This window comes from Pan troglodytes, chromosome 6 (assembly GCF_028858775.2).
Source record: "Pan troglodytes isolate AG18354 chromosome 6, NHGRI_mPanTro3-v2.0_pri, whole genome shotgun sequence".
Taxonomy (NCBI): domain Eukaryota; kingdom Metazoa; phylum Chordata; class Mammalia; order Primates; family Hominidae; genus Pan; species Pan troglodytes.
This window is the reverse complement of record NC_072404.2, coordinates 31,484,399-31,510,710: the sequence shown is the minus strand read 5'-3', so window position 1 is coordinate 31,510,710 and position 26,312 is coordinate 31,484,399. Positions and strand designations below refer to the sequence as shown.

The 26,312-nt window shown below is 41.4% G+C and overlaps 1 long non-coding RNA gene and 1 pseudogene across 2 annotated transcripts in view; both read left to right on the top strand.

The window, feature by feature from the left end:
• Positions 1 to 26,312, top strand: part of LOC134810525 (uncharacterized) — a 381,944-nt gene that overhangs the window by 42,714 nt on the left and 312,918 nt on the right. The window lies entirely within an intron of this gene.
• Positions 18,219 to 18,744, top strand: LOC100615111 (ubiquitin-ribosomal protein eL40 fusion protein-like; annotated as a pseudogene).

Below are 26,312 nucleotides of genomic sequence, written 5' to 3'. Positions count from 1 at the left end.
GTAGAGACCATCGGCATCTCCAAACGTGCTTTCTGCCTTTTGAAGCTTTGAGAGACTGCGCTGGCATAAATCAAAGGAGAGAGAGAGAGTTTATTCATTTAGCTCATCAAAAAAAATCCCACTGTCATCATGTCACATATAGGAGTTTATTCTTTTAATAGCTTTATTCTTTGCCCGTTAAGAAAGGAATTGTTCCAGGGCACTCATTCCATACTGTATATTAGCCATTTCATTTTTCACAGATGGAAAAAAGTACCTTTCCACACATGATTAATTTTGCAGTTGAATACCAGAAGAGCCGACCATGTGCTGGCTTTGGGCCATCCATCAGCAATCTAACATCTGTAATCTAGCCACAACGAGTCACTGTTAACATCATGAACAAATCATGGCTGGTTCATGGTCTGAGCAGTTTATGGACCTTGTGTGGGCAGAGCTTGCATTCTTCCCAGGGATTTGAAAATGAGGATGATCTGAAGTAAGGAAAGCTGCATATGAAGAGGGCTCACAGAATTTTGTCTTTAAAACATTCCTATTCAATTCTTACCAATGAGAGTTCAGAGCTCTGCCTTCTTCCTCCTTAAAGGAGAATATCAGGGAGAGAATAGTGGGGCTTATACTTTAGAAAAGAGGGGAAAGCATGATTAGAACAGTTTGAATTAAGTAGAATCAGAACAGTGGCATAAACTTTTAAAAAATTTTTTTTTACTTCTTTTCTCCCATGGATCTGAATTGTGCAAAAGAATTATCACTCACTGCGAGTCCCAGTGTGAACACTTTTCATCAGATGCTCCGACAGCACAATGTGTCATGGAGCCAGGCGGACTGGGTTCGAGTCCCAGTTCCCCAGCATAGCAGTTGTCTTTGGATGCGTCACTTAACCTCTCTGATCTCCTGTTTTCTCCGGGATTGTAATATCCACCTCACACAGTTGTTGTGAGATTTCATAGGGCAGTGCTACCATATGTGCCGGCACCTGACACTTAGTAGGTGCTGCTGGAACTTGTTTCTGTTTTTTCCCTCCTCTTTCCTCTCCAAAGAGAACAACGTGTCTCTGTCAGGATTAACAGATCAAGACAACCTTTCTGGAAGTTTAGTTGAAGGGCAGATCCTTTAGAGGAACATGAATAGCTTTATAAATTGCCTTCAAAAGTAGCACCAAATCCTTCAGTCAGTTTTAAAGGAACTGTTACCGCTGCATATGGCAGTCATTATTTGGAATAATAAACCCTCTGAGAATCTGAACATTCATGGGCCAACAGATGGGTCAACCTGCTTCGCAATTTAACAAAGTAATTTATTTCAATCACCGGGACAGGGCATGTGAAGATTACTAATTCAGTTCACAAGCAAAAGCAGCAAACACCACTTGGTTGCTGAATTGTGCAGCCATTATGGAAATGCACACCTGTTCAGTTGGTTTTGGGACAGTCTTCATTTCGATTAGCGTTTTGTTTTCTTTGAAGGTATGTATTAAATTGCTGTAGATTCTTCTGCTGAAATGCATGTGCTAATTGGTGTCAGGATGAGATAAAAATCTCAGTGAAAATTTATACTGTAGTGTAGATAAAATTAAGATAATCAAAGTTGACTTTAAGAAGTAGAACAGGTGTATCAGAAGTATATTCTTGTAATAATTGGGCAATGTGATGTTCTTTCTTTTCAAAACATTCTGCCCAGGATTTACTGGGGAAGAAAAATAGCCAGGATTATTTTTCTCTCGTCTTCAGATCTGCTTAAATCTCCCAGATCTTGATTTTATCTCTCTTAATCCATGCTCACTCTGGAGCCAAAGGAAGAAATAGAAAAGATGGTCAGAGAGCTTCTCTGGAAAAGTTTCTATGAGCTCAAAAGCAGAATCCAAGATGCTAAAAAGAACTGGGTGGTATTCCCCTTGATAGCTCTCCTCTCCTCTTCCCCAACCCCAACGCTGAGTTGGACAGAACTTCTCTGATAATGTCAGGAAGCTTCACACAAAAGATGGCGCCTGGTTTGTATTTGAGAGCTGCCATATGTTAGTTACAATTACTAATACCACAAGATTGTTTTGTTGCCCTTTTTGAAGGGAAGATACTTGTTTTCTTCTATAAAGTTGTTCTCCACTTTGATGTCTGTACTTATTTTACTTCAATATAGATGAGTTTCCTTTCTTACTATCCCTCCCAAATTATTTAATTTTTGGTAACCTTCTTTCAGCCAGAGGTTAGATTAGCTACTGGAATTTCAACTAAGCAGAACACAATTCTATTCCTCATGCAGGCAGGAAGACAGACAGGGAGGCAGCAGTTACAACTCAGTGAAAATATTGCTACAATTGGAGGTAAATGCAATTATGAGAGGATCCCTTGTCAGTGTTCTTAGAAGGCACTTCTATAATATTTTTACATTTCCATGTATATTAGAGCACTAAATTAATATATCAATAGAGCTGCAAAATTGTGGTATTTTTAAAGTTTGTATTTATCAAACTTCAATACCCACATGAATTCAAGGACTGTATACATTAACTCATCATCTCAGGCCATTCGTGCTGCTATTATATAATAAAATACTTAAGACTGGGTAATTTACAAATAACAGAAATTTAGTCCTCATAGTTTTGTGGGCTACAAGGTTCAAAATCAAAGTGCGAGCAGGTTTCGTGTCTGGTGAAACCCTGTCTCCGCTTCCAAGATGGCGCCTTGTAGCTGCCTCCTCCAGAGGGGATGAACTGTGTGTCCTCACATGGCAGAAGAGCAAAAAGGCCTTAAGCTAGTTCCCTCCAGCTCTTTTATCAGGCACTAATCCATTCATGAGGGCATGATTTAATCATTTCCCAAAAGGCCGCATCTTTTAATATCACCCCAATGGGGACTAAGTTTTAATCTATGAATTTTAGGAGCCATTCAGATCATGGCACTCATTTAAAGGCAATGTCAAAAGTCTCAGTTTGAGAAATTCATGAATATGAGGCCTGGGCCAAATGGCCCTCCTTCTCCCCCATCCCCACCCCTACCTAACAGCTCTGCATTGCAACTCCCTCTTGGTTTCATTTGGATGTCTCATCTCCCTAACTCCTGCCCTGCCCCTCCCAAGGCTCAAAATATCTTAAACCCAGTTTTTCACCTTGCCCTGAATCACCGAATCAGTTCTTTCTTGTAAAGTCTTTCCTTCTGTAAATGGCCACGCGGTATTGTCATCCACTTTGCACTCCTCCTTCATCATCGTTCCTTAAAATGTGACCAGTTTTCAAGAGCTGTTGGCTCTCCCTCTGCCCTATGCCCTGAACTCTTCCTGTCCTGTCCCTCCTCACTGTCATTTTCCTTATTTAGGGCCCTACGATTCACCTGGGTGGTTATCATGCTTTCCACGAAGTCTCTCCTCTTCCTGCCTCACATCAACATATTGCACCCCCTACCCACTTAGTAAATTGATCCTTTTAGTACCAAGATACCTGGCTCCCCACTGCCCACAGAATTAAATAGATGCTTACCAGCCCGAGAGCTAAAACTCTTTCTGGAATAGCCACAACTGTTATCCCTTCCTCCACATACTCTAGGCACAAGATAAACAAGAATACTGACTATTCCACAAACACATCTTTGCTTCTCCGCCTCTGAGCATTTACATATGCCGCTGCTCTGCCTGCAATGCCATCCCGGAGATTCTGCTTGCTGAAACTCTATCCTTCCTTTAAAGTCCACTTCAAATGCTTCAGGAAACCTTCCCTCCTCCCCGACCCCCTGCGTGTTGCTCCCTCTTTAGAACACTAGTAGCTCTTTGATTCTTTTATATCTTATGGCTCTCACTTTTTCTTTTCTTTTTTTTTTTCTTGAGATGGAGTCTTGCTCTGTCGCTCAGGCTGGAGTGCAGTGGCACAATCTCATCTCACTGCAAGCTCCGCCTTCCGGGTTTAAGCCAATCTCCTGCCTCAGCCTCCGGAGTAGCTGGGACTACAGGCGCCCGCCACCACGCCCAGCTAATTTTTTGTATTTTTAATAGAGACGGGGTTTCACCGTGTTAGCCAGGATGGTCTCGATCTCCTGACCTCGTGATCCACCCACCTCGGGCTCCAAAAGTGCTGGGATTGGCTCTCACTTTTTCTAACGTACCTATTCCACAAATACCTAACAAGCATCTATCAGGAGCTACAGACTCTGGCATGTGCTGGGGTTAAATGAGGTATCAAGGATCCCTTTCCTCACAGAATTTATAGTCTAATGAAGGAGGCTGACAAGGAAACAGACAATTCCCATAGGGTGACGAAGCAGGAGAGTGTCTGATGGTAGCACAGAAAAAGGCTGCTTCATAAACTGGGGCACAAGGGCAGAAGAATCCACAGACAAATATCCCCCTCAGTTATCTATATTTTCATTTATACCTTCTAGGTGGACCTGTTCTTGAGGGAAATTGGCTGATATCACTGCATGTCCTTGAAGTCTAAGTATTGTGCCTATACAGCAGCACTTACAACTTTGGGTTTTTTTTTTTTTAATATATACATTTTTATTACACTTTAAGTTCTAGGGTACATGTGCACAATGTGCAGGTTTGTTACATATGTATACATGTGCCATGTTGGTGTGCTGCACCCATTAACTCGTCATTTACATTAGGTATCTCTCCTAATACTATCCCTCCCCCCTCCCCCCACCCAACAACAGGCCCCGGTGTGTGATGTTCCCCTTCCTGTGTCCAAGTGCTCTCATTGTTCAATTCCCACCTATGAGTGAGAACATGCAGTGTTCGGTTTTTTTGTCTTTGCGATAGTTTGCTGAGAATGATGGTTTCCAGCTTCATCCATGTCCCTACAAAGGACATGAACTCATCATTTTTTATGGCTGCATAGTATTCCATGGTGTATATGTGCCACATTTTCTTAATCTAGTCTATCATTGTTGGACATTTGGGTTGGTTCCAAGTCTTTGCTATTGTGAATAGCCCCGCAATAAATACATGTGCATGTGTCTTTATAGCAGCATGATTTATAATCCTTTGGGTATATACCCAGTAATGGGATGGCGGGGTCAAATGGTATTTCTTGTTCTAGATCCCTGAGGAATCGCCACACTAACTTCCACAATGGTTGAACTAGTTTACAGTCCCACCAACAGTGTAAAAGTGTTCCTATTTCTCCACATCCTCTCCAGCACCTGTTGTTTCCTGACTGTTTAATGATCGCCATTCTAACTGGTGTGAGATGGTATCCCGTTGTGGTTTTCATTTGCATTTCTCTGATGGCCAGTGATGGTGAGCATTTTTTCATGTGTCTCTTGGCTGCATAAATGTCTTCTTTTGAGAAGTGTCTGTTCATATCCTTTGCCCACTTGTTGATGGGGTCGTTTGTTTTTTTCTTGTAAATTTGTTTCAGTTCTTTGTAGATTCTGGATATTAGCCCTTTGTCAGATGAGTAGATTGCAAAAATTTTCTCCCATTCTGTAGGTTGCCTGTTCACTCTGATGGTAGTTTCTTTTGCTGTGCAGAAGCTCTTTAGTTTAATTAGATCCCATTTGTCAATTTAGGCTTTTGTTGCCATTGCTTTTGGTGTTTTAGACATGAAGTCCTTGCCCATGCCTGTGTCCTGAATGGTATTGTCTAGGTTTTCTTCTAGGGTTTTTACGGTTTTAGGTCTAACATTTAAGTCTTTAATCCATCTTGAATTAATTTTTGTATAAGGTGTAAGGAATGGATCCAGTTTCAGCTTTCTACATATGGCTAGCCAGTTTTCCCAGCACCATTTATTAAATAGGGAATCCTTTCCCCATTTCTGTTTCTGTCAGGTTTGTCAAAGATCAGATAGTTGCAGATGTGTGGTATTATTTCTGAGGGCTCTGTTCTGTTCCATTGTATCTCTGTTTTGGTACCAGTACCATGCTGTTTTGGTTACTGTAGCCTCGTAGTATAGTTTGAAGTCAGGTAGCATGATGCCTCCAGCTTTGTTCTTTTGGCTTAGGATTGACTTGGTAATGGGGGCTCTTTTTTTGGTTCCATATGAACTTTAAAGTAGTTTTTTCCAATTCTGTGAAGAAAGTCACTGGTAGCTTGATGGGGATGGCATTGAATCTATAAATTACCTTGGGCAGTATGGCCATTTTCATGACTAATAAAGAAGAAAAGAGAGAAGAATCAAATAGATGCAATAAAAAACGATAAAGGGGATATCACCACCGATCCCACAGAAATACAAACTACCATCAGAGAATACTATAAACACCTCTATGCAAATAAACTAGAAAATCTAGAAGAAATGGATAAATTCCTCAACACATACACCCTCCCAAGACTAAACCAGGAAGAAGTTGAATCTCTGAATAGACCTACAACAGGCTCTGAAATTGAGGCAATAATTAATAGCTTACCAACCAAAAAAATTCCAGGACTAGATGGATTCACAGCCGAATTCTACCAGAGGTACAAGGAGGAGTTGGTACCATTCCTTCTGAAACTATTCTGATCAATTGAAAAAGAGGGAATCCTTCCTAACTCATTTTATGAGGCCAGCATCATCCTGATACCAAAACCTGGCAGAGACACACACACAAAAGAGAATGTTAGACCAATATCTTTGATGAACATTGATGCAAAAATCCTCAATAAAATACTGGCAAACCAAATCCAGCAGCACATCAAAAAGCTTATCCACCATGATCCAAGTGGGCTTCATCCCTGGGATGCAAGTCTGGTTCAACATATGCAAATCAATAAATGTAATCCAGCATATAAACAGAACCAAAGACAAAAACCATATGATTATCTCAGTAGATGCAGAAAAGCCCTTTGACAAAATTCAACAACGCTTCATGCTAAAAACTCTCAATAAATTAGGTATTGATGGGACATATCTGAAAATAATAAGAGCTATTTATGACAAACCCACAGCCAATATCATACTGAATGGGCAAAAACTGGAAGCATTCCCTTTGAAAACTGGCACAAGACACGGATGCCCTCTCTCACCACTCCTATTCAACATAGTGTTGGAAGTTCTGGCCAGGGCAATGAGGCAGGAGAAAGAAATAAAGGGTATTCAATAGGAAAAGAGGAAGTCAAATTGTCCCTGTTTGCAGATGACATGATTGTATATCTAGAAAACCCCATTGTCTCAGCCCAAAATCTCCTTAAGCTGATAAGCAACTTCAGCAAAGTCTGAGGATACAAAATCAATGTGCAAAAATCACAAGCATTCTTATACACCAATAACAGACAAACAGCCAAATCATGAGTGAACTCCCATTCACAACTGCTTCAAAGAGAATAAAATACCTAGGAATCCAACTTACAAGGGATGTGAAGGACCTCTTCAAGGAGAACTACAAACCACTGCTCAACGAAATAAAAGAGGATACAAACAAGTGGAAGAACATCCCATGCTGATGGATAGGAAGAAGCACTTACAACTTTGGAAAGATGTTTTTGCACAAAGCTCCTGAGTCTGAAATTTGCGTGAAGCTCCCTTTGAGAGATGAAGCCAGCTGGGCTTCTGGGTTGGGTGGGGACTTGGAGAACTTTTCTGTCTAGCTAAAGGATTGTTAATGCACCAATCAACACTCTGTGTCTAGCTAAAGGTTTGCAAACACACCAATCGGCACTCTGTGTCTAGCTAATTGGGTGGGGACCTGGAGAACTTTTCTGTCTAGCTGAAGGATTGTAAATGCACCAATCAGTGCTCTGTGTCTAGCTAAAGGTCTGTAAACACACCAATCACCACTCTGTGTCTAGCTAATCGGGTGGGGACCTGGAGAACTTTTCTGTCTAGCTAAAGGGTTGTAAACACACCAATCAGCACTCTGTAAAAACGGACCAATCAGCACTCTGTAAAATGGACCAATCAGCACTCTGTAAAATGGACCAATCAGCAGGATGTGGGTGGGGCCAAATAAGGGAAGAAAAGTAGGCCAGGGGAGCCAGCAGTGGCAACGTGCTGGATTCCCCTTTCAAGCTTTGGCAGCTTTGCTCTTTCACTGTTTGCCCTGAAGCTTACTGCTGCTCACTCTGAGTCCACATTGCCTTTATGAGCTGTAACACTCACTGCGAAGGTCTGCAGCTTCATTCCTGAAGTCAGTAAGACCATGAACCCACCTGAAGGAAGAAATTCTGGACACATCTGAACGTCTGAAGGAACAAACTCGGGACACGCCTTTAAGAACTGTAACACCGCGACCGCAGCTTCATTCTTGAAGTCAGTGAGATGAAGAACCCACCGGCAGGAACCAATTCCGGACACACCTTGCGGGAAAATAAAAGTCTCAGGGGAAAAAATAAAATAGAATAAAATGCCAAAAGGATTTTTAATTCCAAAGCTTGAACTCTTCGTAGAGCTTCAATTAGTTAACTTGCTATCTCAATAATTAGTTCCATTTTACAACTGCCATTTTACAATACCACTGCAGGCTTAGGAGCTGATATCACAAAACAGTGTCTAAAGTCAAGTGGCTTTCCTCCACGTGTTACCTCAGAAACACCCCAGTACCCATAGCAGAGTGCTTGACAGAGAGCCCACAGTCAGGGTTGGATAAGCCAGTACTAAGCACTGTCCATGTTGGAATGTGGAGAAAGAGTATAATCTTGTAAAGTGCTGGTTGGGTCCCTCCTGGGACAACTAGTCTACAGTTCCCACCTCCCTTGCAGCTCGCTTAGTCACATGGTCCAGTTTTAGCCAATGGAATGTCCCTGTCCTAATGGGCGACTTCTAGGCCGCAGACTCTTTCTCCTTGCTGGAAAGCCACCTGTTGAAGATGGCAGAGGCAGAGGTGGCACTGTCAGTACCTCCATGCCTGCCTTATCTGGCACACCACGTTGGACTGTTAAGTGAGCAAGAAAAAAAGCTCCCACTATGCTAAGCCACTGGAACTTGGGGTTTATTTGTTGAACACCTGGCATAACCCTAACAACTGATACAATCCACTTTATGTTGTGTTCAGAAAATGAGGACAAAAAAGCAAAACATCTCTAATGGGCTCTCTGTGAAACCAGACTTGCCTTCAGGTGAGTTGGTTGCCTTGTTTCTCTGAGTGTCTTCAGTGGGCCTTTGGAAACTTGCTTTTTTGGAGCAAAGTTAGGTAGGTTCAATAGTATGTTTGAAGTTTTCCTGTGTTACATTTTTAAAAAATTTGTAATTTGTGGATGCAAATTCTTCATAGCTTTCACAACTGAAGAAAAATTTCCAGATGTTTCACAAAGCACTAAAATACTGTACGTTGTTTTCTTTTTCAATGGGAAATTATTCACAGGGCAATAAAAGGTTGTTTTTTCAGTAAACAGATTATGTTTCAGTCTGCGGTGTGAACACTTAAATGGAACGATGCAATATGCCACTTTTTAAAAGAGGGTTTTAAACATGTCAGTACAAACCTTTCAATCCTCTGTCCCATAAATTCAACTTTTTAAAATGAAATCGACCTGAGCCCTGTGAAAGCTCATACTGCTATATCAAAACCAGTGAAATTTGCCTGTTTATTGCCACCTATGGAATGTGGCAAAGAAACATTCTTTTCACATGGGACAATTTCTTCAACTTTACACCAAGTGAAATTTAATTACTTTTCACTTCCTGGAATCATTAGGCATTAGTTCTCCTGGAGGCGGAGCGAAAGGAGAAGCTGAAAAATAAGTCTGTGTTTAATACATTTCACCTTGGAATTTTATCCTTCTTCCCTCTACTACTGGTTATGCGGCAAGTTTCAGCCTGGGAAGCCACTTCAGAATCATTTAGGAGTTCTCATCAACACAGGTACATTGACACTCAAAGTAATTCCTTGTGTCTCAACCAATATTGTCAGTGAAACAATTGGAATGTCAGGTTCTTCCAAGTTAGCGTTTTGAGATACTTTTGTCTTTACAAAAAAGTAGTAAGTGCAGTAGCAAGTAAGCAAACAGAAGCCCGAGCAAAGCCTTCTCCAGGGTATGGTTGTATCACAACACAGGAAAAACAGAATTGTACAGAACAAGTATAGTTTAGTAATTTAGTTCACATCACAATAGATTGTTTCACTCTTCAAAGGGATTCATGGGTCCTTTTATATTTAATATTCTTTTTATATTTAATTATAAATCATATATTAAAGTTTCTCATAGAGTATTTGAATGCAGTTTATGGTAATTACCTAACAAAGAGAATGAGAAGGGATAAAATTAAAGACCCTTGTTAAAGTCACTGTCAGAAATGCAGATGAACAATCTGCAAAGACACGGAAGATGAAGGGAAAGCGGGAGTCGGTGGGAAGGAACACAGTGCATCAGATCACATCCATGTGGTAGTGCGAGGTATACTCGTGCTACATCGTGAATGTCTTTCTTCACTTTTTGGGATCCTCACCCCATGATAATGTGCAAAATGCTCTTGGTAATTACAAGACAGGACACTGCTGCTAGTTGGTTGAGACCTAAAGACTCTCTCATAATACCACTCTTTGGGAGGCACCAAAGATGAATATTGGAAAATGTAGGATGGAAGTTGACAACTGTACAAAGGAGGAACATAGCAGGACTTTTTCTTGGGGTAGATATGGAAGAAGAGAGATGATTAAGTGAGAGCAGCACTTTCTTTATGGGCAAGAATTCCCATGCGTACACATGTTGGTTTTGCAATTCAGTAGAACTGGATTCTGAGCATCCTATGAATCTTAGTTTTGTTTTTTTTTTTCAAAACAGTGGCAACCATTCTTTCTTAATGGATAACTACATACTCTGTGTGTGTGTGTGTGTGTGTGTGTGTGTGTGTGTGTGTATTTGTGCACGTGATGAAGAAAATGATTATCCCCCACTCAAGAGTTTTAAAATGTGGATAATTTTCTTGCTGAAAACCCAACTTGATTAAAGTCTCTATATTTCACTATGTTTAATTATCTGGACCTCTAATTTATTTGAAGGCATATTTTCAAGATAAAACTAGAGGACATATTTTATTTAACTGTTTGTTAGCTTGATCTGAAGATTATAAATATTTAGACCAGTGGTTTTGGGACCCCTACTGTTGTGTGGGGGTCACACAAATGTTGGGGAGCCCTGGCCCTCCTAAGTCTGCAACCAACCAAAACCCCTTGGCCTCTTCAGTTTCTCTACCTTACAGCCAATAGACTGTAAAGATTTCTCCCCTCTGAAATACTCTTTGATCTGTACTGAATTTCATCTGAATGTGAAGTTTAGTCAGGAGGGGTTTCGCCTTGTTAAAAACTATCTCGCATAGTGAAGGAATGTTTTTTGAGTGCCTATATATAGTTATATCCTGGGCTTTGGGGAGGTTACACTAGTCAAACAGACCTAATCTTTGCATTTTTGACTAAGTGGGGAGATGGACATTGAACAGCAGGCTACTTCAATAGCTTGTTAGCTATTTACTGTTATGGTCAGTGTGACAAAGGATGCCTGTGGAGTCTGAGTGTGTATGAGGTAGAGCTGGGCAAGATGTCCTCAAGAAAGTGACTCTTATGCTGAGACTTCAAGGTTAAGTAGCATTTGGCCAGAAAAAACAGTCACAGGAAGCACCTTGGGCAGAGTCTTGGTTCAGGGTGGCTAGAGATGGGCAGTGTGGCAGGAGAGGAGGCTGGAGCAGGTGATTAGGTGGGTGGGGAGGGCCTGGTCCTGCAGAAGGTGGAGTGCAGTGGTGGGAAGTTGGTGCCCATTAGTAGGGCAAGAAGTTTGAAATGGGCTTTGCCTAAGTAAATATTGCTTGCAAAGATTTTAGCCTGTCCATCCTTGCTGGGGTGGGTTTGGGGTTGGAGGGGATGGTCCATCATTTTTCACCTGGGCCTGACCTATTCTTTTTAAATTGAAATTTAAATTTTAATTTTTTTTAGAGACAGGGTTTTACTCTGTCACCTAGGCTAGAGTGCAGTGGCATGATCATAGCTCTGTGCAGCCTTGAACTCCTGGGCTTAAGCAATCCTCCTGCCTCAGCCTCTCAAGTAGCTGGGATTACAGGTGAGAATGACCATGTCCAGCTAATTTTTTTTTCTTTGCAGAGCTAGGGTCTCGCTATGTTGCCCAGGCTGGTCTCAAACTCCTGGCCTGAAGCAATCCTTATCTTCCTGTCTTGGCCTCCCAAATTTTGAGATTGTAGGCATGAACCACATTTGTCCTCTGACCTATTCTTGATGGGGTTGCAAGCAGAGCCCTGTGGGCCATGGCAGAAATTTGTATAATATCCTAAGAGCAATGAGAAGCTACTAGACAGTTTTAATGAGAAGTGTTACATATTTATCAAGTGCTGTCAGATTCTAATGTTGAGGACTTGGATGAGGTTTGGCAAAGGGCATCAAAATATCTGAGTGTGTTTGTAACAAGTCATGACAATTAAATTTTTAAAAACTGTAAAGGAGGAAGGGGCTGGTTAAACATGATGACATTTGATCTGCCTCATTCTTGTTCAACCTAACAGCATATAACTGTGCTAAAGAGAATATAACTCAGTACTAATCTGTAATAGTAGTAGACTGTGGCTGTTTTGAACCAACTAATTTTTGCCGTAATCTCACTCCTAAAAAAACGTGTTCTTGGCCAAGTACAGTGGTTCATGCCTGAAATCCCAGCATTTTGGGAGGCTGAGGCAGAAGGATGGCTTGAAGCCAGAAGTTTGAGACCAGCCTGGGCAATATAGTGAGACTTTGTCTTTATAAAAAATTAAAAATTAGCTGGATATGGTGGCATGCATCTGTAATCCTAGTGAGTTGGGAGGCTGAGGCAGGAGGATCTCTTGAGCCCGGGAGTTTGAGGCTAAAATGAGCTGTGATCACACCACTATACTCCAGCTTAGGTGACAGAGCAAGACCTTGTCTCTAAAAGAAAGAAAAAAACCTGTTCTCAAAAGAAGCTTATGGTGGGAGGAGCAGAAACCAATGCTGACATATCAGTCTTTGATACGGAGGTATAGTAGGCAGACATGAATTTTCCTAGATTAAAAACAAATGTGTAATGAAAGTTGACATATAAAGAATTTCTCCATTTATCTTCTTGACTAAAGAGGGAAAAAGAACGTACACATTGTAGATCATTTGAGTTTTAGGCTGATGATTTGAAACATTTTTATAATAATTCAGTGGCTCTTTTTGAATATCCAGATGTTAATAATGGTTCCCTGCTATGTGATTAGAAATGAATCTGCCAAGGAAAAATGAAGCCCTTTTCTCTTGGGGGAAGTTGAGTAACTTCTGTTATTTTCCCAGGCTTCCTGGGGAAGTCTATCAACATATGAATAAATGATGGGAACCGGAGTCTGGCTGGTCACCATGGAATTATCAGCCTTGTTTTCTGAGTTTGACCTTAGTTATTTACACACTCAGCTTGAAATACGGCAAATGTAGTCACTTTTCAGCTATTTCATTCCTTGAAATCTAATAGTCCTTTAAGTGTTTGAGATTGAAAAGGCTGTGCTGTTTTCATAAAGGTTTCTGCTGTCATTGGTTGTGAAGGCCACGACATTTGCCCAAATAAAGAAATAAGATGAGGACTGGGGATTCCCTCTTCTCTATTAAATTTTTCTTGGGAGAAAGAGAAAAAAATCATCCTCTTGAAAAAGAAGCAACATTTAAAAGCCAAAAATCTCTCTTAGAGACAGAAACCCAGTAACTGGCTTGGATGGATGATTTTTGTTTTATTGTTGCATTTCTGATATGCTACCTGTTTTAATTTTTTCTTTAACACTGAAGATTCCATGCTAGGGTTGTCTTAGATCTAGGTATTTCCAAATCATTACATTCAAATGTTAAAACACTCCATTTGGCCCTTAGAAACATCATGATAGTCTTCCTTTACACTGAGGAGCTAAAGCATTTCCGGTATAATGCCTAAATATAAACATACATGTGCAATGACCTCTTCCCATATGGGACTCTTTATTCAGTCCACCAACATTTATTGACAGGATTTTTAGGGATTTCTTGTCAAATGAGATCTTGTTTTGGCAAAATAAAAACTTATCATCTGAGAAATGAGAAGATCATTGCTTTTTAAGCAGCATTTATAGGACATTTAATATGTATGGGACATTTAATATGTCAATATTTAATTTATTGACAGGATTTTTAGGGATTTGTTGTCAAATGAGATCTTGTTTTGGCAAAATAAAAACTTCTCATCTGAGAAATGAGAAGATCATTGCTTTTTAAGCAGCATTTATAGGACATTTAATATCTACAGCATTTTGCAAAGGAGCAGAAGGTAATAACATTAATAACAATAGCTGGCATTGGGAGCTAACATTTGTTACATACAATCAGCCAGGCACTGAGGTAAGCGCATTATATAGTTTGGCTTATTTTTTCCTCCAGCACTCTTTTGGGGTAGGTACTGTTATTATCTCTATTAACGGATGAGGAAACTGAGGCTCACTAAAGTTTAGTAATTTGCCTAACACCATATGGCTGATGAAAAAGCCAGGACACATTCCTAGGAAATTTGTTTCCAGAGTCAAGAACCTTCTAGATCAGAGGCTCTCCAACTGTGGTTCATGGACTGTTTTCTGGGAACCCATGAGATCAAAGTATTTTCATATTAACATTAAGAGGTTACTTGCCTTTCTGTGCTGACATTTGTGCTAACGGTGCAGAAGCAATGGCAGGAAAACTGCTGCTTCTTAGCATGAATCAAAGTGTTAAAATCAAGTTGTGCTAGTGGTCCTTGTGTTCTTCACTGCCACGTATTTGTGGGGAGATAAAAAAGACAATTTCTTTTAACAACGTCCTTGATGAAGGAGTAAGAAATTATTAATTTTTCTAAACCTTGGCCCTTATGAAAAAATTTTAAAACATATTCTGTGTGACAAAATGAGACATGAGCACAAGGCCCTTCTTCTGCACACTGAAGTACAATGCTATCACTGTTTGATCGTTTGAACTGGGAGCTGTCTAGTCCTTTCTTTCATGGGGCCCCATTTTTACTTGAAAGAATAAGACAAACGATGGATACTTAGACATGGCAGATCTTTTTAGTGGTGCATTTTTGCAAAAATAAACAAAATGTGCTTATCGTGTCAAGAAACTCACTGATAGTATTTATGGCTAATAATAAAATTTGAGCTTTCAAGAGAAAATTAGAATCTTGGAGATTTTGTATTCACCACCATGAGCTTGATAGCTTCAGGATACTTAAAGACTTTTCTGAGCTCAGAAGTGAAATTAACACATGCAATTTTGTGATATAAAATAAGATATGGCAACATCTGGAAAACTGCATAACTAACAGAGTCAACCAATATTTCCCCAATGACCAATGCTTGATGTTACAAAATCATGCATGGGTAAAAGATTCATTCAATGTAGGAAGTAAACAGTGGATGGTAATGTTAGAGAATATAGCAACAGTTAATTTGTATAGTTTCAGATTCCACATTATAACTAACCTTTAAGAAGCTACCACTTGTTAAGTTTTGGTGTGATACCAAAGAATATCTGCAATGATCAGATAAAGCTATCAAAATGCTCTTCCTTTTCTAAGTACCTAATCGCAGTTAGAAAAAAATACGTGTGATGCTGGATAATCTTCATAAACTTCAATCAAAACAATATATTGTAACAGATTGAATGTAGGAGCAGATATAAGAATCCAGCTGTGTTCTATTAAACTAGACATTTATAAGATGCATAAAACTGTAAAACTATGCCATTCTTGTTACTAAATTTTTAAAATTAAAAAAAAATTTGTGGTAAAATACACATGAACATAAAATTTACCATCTTAATCATTTTTGAGTGTACAGTTCAGTAGTGTTAAGTACATTAACATTGTTGGGTAACTAATCCCTAGAACTTTTTTCATCTTGCAAAACTAAAATTTTACACCCGCTAACCAATAACTCCCGATTACGCCCTCTGCCCCTCAGCCCTTGGCAACCATCATTCTACTTGCTGTCTCTGAATTTAACAACTCTGGGTACTTCATATAAGTGAAATCATATAGTATTTGTCTTTTTGTGACTGGTTTATTTCACTTAGTAACTTTCTTGCTTTTTTTTTTTGAAATATAGTCATTTTCATAACAATGTTATTTATGTTAGCATACAATGGATTTCTTATTGTTATTTCAATGAACAATAAATACTTAAAATTCTCAGTTTTAAATTTAATAGAATAAATGTCAATAGATATAGCCACTATACATATCTCTATTGAACCACTAGCTGCATTACTGTAATTACTCATTTTAATGTTTGTCTTTATAATATAATATAATGTTTGTCTTTATAATGTAATATAATGTTTGTCTTTATATTATAATATAATATAATGTTTGTCTTTATATTATAATATAATGTTTGTCTTTATATTATAATATAATATAATGTTTGTCTCTATAATAGTCACTATATGGTGACTATTGTGGCAAGGACTGTGGAGTATTTATTTTATATCTATAGGGCAGATATTAACTGAGTATTTGATAAGTGATGAATGCTGAAACCCAAATTACAGTCAACACACTTTGAAAGTTACAGATCAACTTGTTGTGTGAGTGCATAATGCATAATTTTAAGGGGTGCTGGAATAAACATTTTAAATAGGTATTATATGGTTTAATGTGTTTGGGAAGAACTGTAACTTAGATATTGAACTTCCCATTTCACCAATTTCATTGTTTAGTATGAACATAAAGTAAGATGCCAGGTAGGTAATGTTGTATATTGGAAAGGCAAAAAATTGTGAAGTTGGGACTTCAGTGCTGGAGCTGGGAAAGCGATCATAGTCATGAGCTACATTTCTTCTGATGAATGAGTTTTCCTGCCATCTTCCTCACGGACATCTGCTGATAAGGAGAAACTCATTGGTAGAGAGTCCTTGAAATTTCCATAATATGTGCCAACATGAATTAATACAAAATACAACAATTATGCAATATGGGACTTGAAAGCAAGTATTGTACTTTATCCACTATGATGGTTAATACTGAGTGTCAACTTGTTTGGATTGAAGGATGCAAATTATTGTCCCTGGGTGTTTCTGTGAGGGTATTGCCAAAGGAGATTAACCTTTGAGTCAGTGGACTGCGAGAGGCAGACCCACCCTCAATCGGGTGGGCAACATCTAATCAGCTGCCAGCATAAAATCAGGCATGGAAAGAGAAGACTTGCTGAGTCTTCCAGCCTCCATCTTTCTCCTGTGCTGGATGCTTCCTGCCTTCGAACATTAGACTCTAAGTTCTTCAGCTTTTGAACTCTTGGACCTACACCAGTGATTTTCCAGGGGCTCTCGGGCCTTCGGCCACAGACTGAAGGCTGCACTGTCAGCTTCCCTACTTTTGAGGTTTTTGGACTCAGACTGCCTTCCTGGGTCCTCAGCTTGCAGACAGCATGTTGTGTGACTTCACCTTGTGATTGTGTGAGTCAATTCTAATAAACTCCCCTTTATATATACATCTATCCTATTAGTTCTGTCCCTTTAACGAACCCTGACTAATATACCCACTAAACAATATGGGACTTGAAAGCCAGTATTAGTACTGGCTTTAATTTCAAGGCTTTCAAGACCTAATAATTATGTCTTAAACCCTCATCTTTTCTAGAGAATGACTTTATTTCTCATTTGTTAAAAACCTGCCCTAATGTCTTTCTCTTGATGAATGTTCTTAGTTGCTCTAGAGCCAGGGGATCATTGAGGAAATCTTTTGAATTTGATTAAAAATAGTCTGTGTTAAAAACTCACAGAATGACATATTAAGCCCTTACCTTCTCTGTATTTTATTAGTAATACATATGGTGAATAAATACAGTTGCTGCCATATAAAGCAATTTTTGGTGCTATTAACATTGTTTTCTGATTTACTATGATATGAGTATTTATTGATCTGGGGCTGTCACTGGCCTGAAATTAATGGTGTTTAGGGTGTAAATTAGGCAGGATGTCACAAGATCTTAAATTCCATAGAGAAGAGTGTCTGAGAAATGTGCCTTTTGCTGGTCTCAGTGGAGTAAAGCTTGTGATCTTCTGCATACTTGGATCTGGTTTCCTGCAAAGCCATGTTGCCCACATTGGTGCCAATGGCTAAAGCTGAGTTTTTTTAAGGACAGCACTGGCTTAAATTCTTGTTGCATTCAGACCAGTTGCAGTCTTGTCTCTGCTCCCTTCCCCTGTGAAGAGTTTGGGGAAGAAACATCATGAAAAAATATATATTCCTCCTGAGTACCTGATCCAGAGCTCAGACATTTTTGGAAGTGACTTGGCCTGATCTTTTATCTAACTGTCTAATTTAGAAAACCACAGATTGTCTGAACTTAAAGGGAATCAAAGACAAAACAAGAGTGAGGCGGCTGAGCTACGGACGCAGAGATGCAGATCTTTGTGAAGACCCTCACAGGCAAGACCATCACCCTCGAGGTCGAGCCCAGTGACACCACTGAGAATGTCAAGGCCAAAATTCAAGACAAGGAGGGCATTCCACTTGACCAGCAACGTCTGATATTTGCGGGCAAACAGCTGGAGGATGGCCGCACTCTCTTAGACTGCAACATCCAGAAAGAGTCCATCCTGCACCTGGGGCTGCACCTGTGAGGTGGCATTATTGAGCCTTCCCTCTGCCAGCTTGCCCAGAAATACAACTGCGACAAGATGATCTGCCGCAAGTGCTGTGCTCGCCTGCACCCCCGTGCTGTCAACTGCCGCAAGAAGTGAGGCCACACCAACAACCTGTGCCCCAAGAGGAAGATCAAATAAGGCTCTTCCTTCCCCCAAGGGCAGCCTCCTGCCCAGGCCCCATGGCCCTGGGGCCTCAATAAAGTGTCCCTTTCATTGACTGGAAAAAAAAAAGACAAAACAATTCAACACACCTTTTTTTTGCAGTTGATGAAACAGAACTAGAGAGGCTAAGTGGCTCACCCCAGTCGATATTGAATTGGTGACAGAACAAGGGCTAAGCCCAGGGCTCTCATCGGTGGTTTATTTTCTTTCAGCTGCCTGCTGATGGGGAACATTTGTGGGACTTCTTTGAATGCCATCTTGGGAAAATATAGTGAAGTGGGATCAATCCCACCCCAACTCTCTCTCTGTTTATGTCTCTCCCTCTCTCTCTTGCACACACATAGACACACAGGGTATTCCAGTCACAGTTCCAACAGCTCTGTGACTTTGTTTGGTCACTTAGCGAGCTAAGGCTCAAGAGTGTACTCTGCTTCAGGGAGATGGTGATACCTGTGCTGGCTGTTGCATGTATTCCATGAGACGATATATGTGGAAGCCCTTCATGAGATGTAAAACCCTATAACTAGTGTAACAGGATGGTAGTAACAGAAGATTTTAAAGCAAAGCTCCGAAATGCTTGTTCGCACAGTTTTTTGTATAGGTACAAGAAATCTCATGAGGTTGTGAATCCCGTGGTTTCATTTGCATAATTCATAACTCTGTAATATGATATTGTCTTAACCAAATAGTTAGCCTTCTCCCGGTCTTTTCTTCATCCCTTGCAGTCTTTTAAGCCAAATTCTCAATTTCAGACCTTGCTGGAAGTCCCCTTGGACCTTCGGTTTGTTATTTCAAAGCTAGGATAAAAAGAGTTTAAGATATGGACATGTCTAAGAAAAATATACTTATTGCTTTGGGCCTTTTCTTTCATTCTGTGTTATTTGGCAAGCTTGTTCTATTTGCTTGAGCTGTGGGCTGGGGGTTAGGAGACTGACTGGGTTTTGATCCCTGCTCTGCTCTGTGTCGCTTTGGACCTGGTATTTAACCACTGTAGAAAATAAAAAGGCCGGCTCAGTGGACAGCCTGTTTTGGTCAGTTCAGGCTGCCATAACAAAGTGCCATAGGTGGACTGGGAGTTTAAACAACAGAAACATACTTTTTCACAGTTCTGGTGGCTGGAAAGTGTGAGATGAGGGTGCCACCATGGTTAGGTTGTGCTGAGGGCTCCGTTTCTTGCTTGCAGATGACCATCTCCTTACTGTGCATTCACACGGCAGAGACAGACAGACAGTTGGCAAAACCTCTAGTGTCTCCTTCTCTCTCTCTCTCTCTCCCCCCCAACTTTTTTTTTTTTTTGAGATAGGATCTCACTCTGCTACCCAGGCTGAAGTGCAGTGGTGCAACCTCAGCTCACTGCAGCCTCGAGCTCCCGGGCTCAGGAGATCCTCCCGCCTCAGCCTCTCCGGTATTTGGGAACACAGGCGCACACCATCATGCCTGGCTAAATTTTTGTATTTTTTTTTTTTTTTTTTTTTTTTTTTTTGAGACGGAGTCTCGCTCTGTCGCCCAGGCTGGAGTGCAGTGGCGCGATCTCGGCTCACTGCAAGCTCCGCCTCCCGGGTTCACGCCATTCTCCTGCCTCAGCCTCCCGAGTAGCTGGGACTACAGGCGCCCGCTACCACGCCCGGCTAATTTTTTGTATTTTTAGTAGAGACGGGGTTTCACCGTGTTAGCCAGGATGGTCTCGATCTCCTGACCTCGTGATCCGCCCGCCTCGGCCTCCCAAAGTGCTGGGATTACAGGCGTGAGCCACCGCGCCCGGCCAATTTTTGTATTTTTTGTAGAGACAGGGATTCATCATGTTGCCCATGCTGGTCTTGAACTCCTTGACTCAAATCATCCACCCGCCTTGGCCTCCTAAATTGCTAAGATTTGAGGCATGAGCCACCACACCCAGCTGGTGTCTCTTTTTGAAAGGACAGCAGTCCCATCGTGAGGATCTCACCCTCATGATCTCATCTAAACCTAATTATTTCCCCAAGGTCTAATATTCAAATACCATCACATTGGGGGTTGCAGCTCCAAAATATTAATTATTTGAGGGGGAATACAATTTAGTCCATAGCAGGCCCCTTGCAGTCTAAAGGCTGCAAGTCTATATTACATGTGAGGTGTAATGCTAAGTACTGTGAGATACCAGAAAATTTGTAGTACAGAAAATCCAAAATACAGCTCACTCCTCAGGAGCACAGCCTGTTTGGAAAGCAAACATAACATAAAGCAATATGAGAGGAATCACGCGAAAGGAGCAGAGACAACAAGGGCCTGTAGCAGTTCGGGAGACAGAGAGAGAGAGATCAATTCCTACTGGAAGAATCAGGAAGGTCTTCCTGGAAGAGGTGGTGTTAAGTTGGATTTTGAAAGATGGCAAGATATCCACAGATGACTATGGGTATGGGGTGAGTGACAGGCAACAAGAACAAAGATGGAAAAATGCTTTTTGGAGAACAGATGAGCCTGAAGCTTAGCAGGGGATAGTCCTGGAAATACTGGTTCAGTCCACCCAGTTCTAAAAGCAAATGTGTGATGACTGGAGAACCTCTTCAGCAAATTAATAAACAAAGTGGGCTTTGGGGGAAATTAACTCAGCTACAGAGAGGAGAGTTGCTTAGGGCAGAGAGGAGATGAACAGAGAGGCCAGTTTGGAATCTAGAGATGTGGCTTGTAGATTTCTCTTAAACATCTGGAATGTATATTCAAAAAAAAAAAATCAAGCCATGGATTTCTTCACTGCTGGAAAACCACCATCACCCTTCTGGTTTTGGCTTCTGCTTTGGGTGATCAGATTTATTTCCTCTTGTCAAGAGTTATATTCCCTTTGCGTAATAGACAGAGGCTCTGGGTGCATCCGGAGAGGTGTCTGTAGTCAAGACAAGCTGTCATTTCTAAGAGCAGCCGAAACAAGGGCAAGGGCTGGCATTTCACTGGTCCCTGCATACCTCATTTCTGGGAAGGGCAGGAGTGAAGTTGGTGGGGCAGGAGAGCCTGAGGCAGACTATGTTCTACATTTTGGGAGCTGTCATCCTCAGGGATGAAAGACTGTCGGTTCAGTTTTCAGTACCCTTGACATCTGCAAGTTGCTTTTGTAGCCTGAAATTCCTCAGGCCTCTTCTGCCTGGTGTAGGAAGGTTGCCACCTTGACATGAACCATCAGACTTGGCTGCCTCACTGTGTCCGGCTGCATGACAGAAGTGCCTCTGCCCTCTGCCCTGATTTTATTTATGGTTGTGTTTCACATGGGCTCAGGACAGTTCTCACAGGTTCTTTACTTAGGTTTCCTTTTTAGTGTCTGTTTCCTGCAAAGCCACTTGAGAATGCTGTTTCCTGGGGACTTTCATGCCTTCTCCCCCGTGGCTGCCCTGAACACCAATTGTCAGAGCTTCCAGTGGTGCCAGAAGATCCCAGGCCCCCTTCCGGACTCACTGTGCTGGAGCCACTCCGTCGTCTCTCCCGGGGCATTGGTGCCTCTGCTCAGGGCCCTGAAGCATGAACCTTCCTCCTTCCAGGTCGCACTCCTCATGCCAATGAACACCCAACCCCTTTGATTCAGAAGTTCTCTAGACATGGCCAGACTCTGAATACTAGTTTAAGCCAAGCCGATCCTGAGGACTCCCACCCCCACACCAGCCCCTATAAGGCATGTGGCTACTGCACTTTGTTTCTTATCCAGGTGGCAGGACAGGGAAGCAGGTGCTAGAGGCACCAGCAGCACCACTCCCAAGGTGTCAGGGGTGAAAGTGTGGCAGAAAGTTGCACAGTTGCGTGTCGATGTGAAATATCCTCCAGGGAAATTTCATTTTCAGAAATGCCAGGACTGACTGTGTTTTCATAGAACCAAGGCAGAGCTTCCGTTCTCGGAGGGTGGGCTTTGGAAACAAGACAGCCCACTGCTGAGTCCAGGAGTTGTCTCTTTGGGGCATTCAGGGAGCTCAGGGGACACTGTTGCTGGTCGGTTGCCCTGAGCAGGAACTTCTCAGGCAACATCAGGGGACTGGGGGCCCTGGGAAGGAAAGTGGGCTAGGGGAAATGCCCTCAGCTGCAGGTCAAACTGTGTCCTGGTGTTGGGTGTAACATGGTATGTAATAAAGAGTATGAATTGGTGGAACAGCTACCCTGTTTTTCCATCACAGCATGGGGCTTCTTTTCAGTTCCAAGCCTGAGAGTGAATTCTGGAAGGGTGGGGCAGGACGGACCTTTTGGGAAGAAGGCAACTCCTTTGCCATTGGGCCGGCACAGTCCCCAAAGGGTTGGCATCCCTGGGCCCTGCTGGGCAGTGGGGGCTAACGTTTTGTGTACAGAGGGCACAGGAGGCACAGGGGGCACCAGCTTTGAAGCAGCTCTTCAGCTGATGGTCAGTTATTAAACATCTCCACTGAATGGCTCTTGTGGGGAAACAAAGATGAACAGATCCCTCTCCAGGGAATTCACATTCCATTTGGGGAGACAAACAAATAAATGCTATGAAAAAAAATGCTATAACTGAGATGTCCTGTCACAGAGAGTGTTCCTCAGCAGCAGCGGGAGACAGAAGGTAGTAAACATCCCGGGTGATGGTGGCTAGGACTGCCTGTGATCTCCAGGTGGATGGGTGGGGCTTGAGGACATGGAGACAGGACCAAGCATGGGTGAGGAAGGCCATGGGGCACCCCGATGACAGGGGTGCACAGAGCGCAGCTGAGGGTGCTGATAGACGCAGAAATCCGAGGAACTGAGCTTTTCCTCAAGGTGGCAACAGTCAAGGCAGAAAGAGGGCACTGGCGTCCCAAAATGCTGACCTGGGAAGTGAGTCCCAAAGACCCCTGGACAGAGTTACCCCAATTCTGTCTGTGGGGATCTAGTTTTAGGACTTGTGTTCCAGAACGAACTCCTTCTATTTGATGGCCTTCAAAAGTGGTAGGGCCTTGTAGAAATGACTAGTTTAATAGTGTGCATTGTGCATTCACTCAGATCTCTGGTTTGGAAACATGCCCTTCTAGAAACCTTCCCTTTAAATTTAATTATTTGAATTGGTAATAGAGGCACCTAGTACAAAAGATACAAAAGGAAGGTAGATAATGAACAGTAAGTCTCCCTTCTATCCCAGGGACCCAGCCCCCCTCTCATCCTCCCTAGAGGAGCCACCGTGTTCAGTTTCTTGTGTCGTCTGCCAGGGATATTTTATGCACAACCTGGCTCTTTCTCTATACACACACCCACAGCACCTATTTAAATGTAAATAGGAACACACCATAAGGTCGTTCTGCACCTTGTTTGTTTCTCCTAGAAATATATCTGGCTCTGGTTCCGTATGAGCTCATATAGAGATTCCTCAGTTATTATAGCTTCTGCTTATTCAGAATATATGTGTCAATATGCATGTGCCTATGGACATATTCCGAATATATGTGGTGCCACAAATATACCTAATATCCATCATTTCACATGAGTAAAGTACTTGTAAAGGGCAATAAGTTTCCAGAAGAAGAGTTGTTGGATCACCTTGTAATGAATTTAAACTTCAGGTAAGCATCACCAGGTTGCTTTCTGTAATGGTCATATCTCTTTCCATGCCCACCAGAAATGTCTGAGAGTGCCTGTTGCTCCACACTCTTACCAACAGATTCTGTTTTTAAACCTCTTGATCTTTGCCACGCTGATTGGTGAAAAAATGTTTTCTCATGGCAGTTACCATTTGTGTTTCCTAATATTTTGACAGAAATTGAGCATCTTAAAGAGTACTTTGAAAAATCCTGTACCACTTCAGTCCTTTTTGAAGTAGGCAGAGGACAGAAGGGAACAATATTCAGAAAACAGAGGTCCCAGTCAGCTGAGAGATAATTGTAATAAGTTCCTTGAGGACAACCATGTATCCTTTTCCTTTTTATCTTTGTTGGCACACAAAATTCACTATAAATGTGTGTCAGATTGAATTTGTGTCACTTTGGTGTAAGAGGGGAAACTTTTTTCATATCTGCCCTTCAGACTTTGATGTTTCCCTTTCAAGAGTTTGAAAGTGCTTTCCTGGAAAAATTCTGTTCAAAGAGTTCAAGTTTCATTTCTTGTCACAATGTTACTGCTTGAAGGTCCCATTCATCTGTTATCTCCATGACTTTCTTGTTGTCTTTCCTAAATCATCGTGTATCTGTGAGGAAGGTGTCAGAACTGCATTAATCTCAGAATATGAGGAGAAAACATTTTGTGAACGACATGGACTCCAAATCTTGAAGGAGTGTTTCTCTACAGCCTGTATTTGCTGCCGAATTTTTCATATTGCATTAGCCAATATTAAATGTCAGTGAGTTACAGCTCTTTGGTGCATTCACCTTAACTCTAGAACATTTACCAAAGGAGTTATGATCATGGGATCCCATGGGAAACATTAGTATTATAATCTACGTTACTGCCAGTATTGGAAATTTTATTAGAATGCAGTATGATATATCAAGATCTCTACAAAAATGAATCGTTTTTGCAATTTGACTTTGCAACCGTTAAAACTTTCCATAAACATAGATCCATGCATACAATAAAGAGCATACAACATGAAGCTTTTTGTACACTCAAAATATTTCAAATTTTAGGATAAAAATCTTAGTGGTAATAAATTGGATATCTATGTCCCTTGCCCTGCCCCCTTAGGAATGAAAAAACATCTGTTTTTAGTTACCAAGTTTTATGCTGGAAGCCATGTTAAAAAAGATTATGGACAACCTTATTTCCTTTCTTCTTTCCTCCCTTTCTTTTTTCTTCTTCCTTCTTTGGTCATATATTAGGCAGCTACCATATACTGGCCACTGGGATAGAGTCAGAAGTGTATGTAATTGTGCTTATAAATATGACTGTTTTCACAGTCTTTGCAAGGGCAAATTATTTTCTTTTTCTGTAAACCCTTTTGTTGGCAACAAACATGAAGGAAGGAGCTGATCCCACAGCCTAAGACTGGTGGTAAAACACCACTTTCTTGTACAAAAATCTCACATTCACAGAGGTGCCAGAGTGCTTGAAATTCTACCACTAGAGTTTTTGTCCATTTGGTTTAAAGTATTAGCCCAGAAAGTCCCTGTTCAAGTGCAAGTCTATAACTTGGGATAAATAACATACACTGATGTGTACTGAGATGTTTGAGATTTTAAAAATTATACAATTAACTATCATCTAGCAGAGAACTGACTCCTAAGGAAAGGGAAACACCAGGTTGGTGACGCCTGATGGTGGAAGGGATGGACCAGAACATGGAATATTGCTGGGGATTTGTGAGAGTGCACAAGACCAGGGCCCTATAACCTAGATGTATAGACATTGCTCCATTGTCTCTGGATAGTAGAAAACCAGGCCATTGTGGTGTCACCTCGTTCCTTCTCTGGGTATCTGTCTGTCTCCCTTGGATGGTGACTGGAATTTGCTGAGTTAACTCCCTGCCACTAATTAAGACTAACCTCCCTAGGTGGCCTATACCCCATTTCCAACTCAAACTCTCACCCAGGTGTCCTCTCCTCTGTTGACCCTAAGCCATGAGGAATTATTTGCTGTTTCCCCCCAAAACCAGCCTAATGCACTTCTTTCCATTGCCTCTGCTCACACTAATTTGTGCTGAGGATGGTTTGCCTGCCCCATACCAATCTGTTTTTCAAGTCTCAGTTTGAGAATCACCACTTCTTGAAGACTTTCATGACTTTGCCATCTTCACACCTG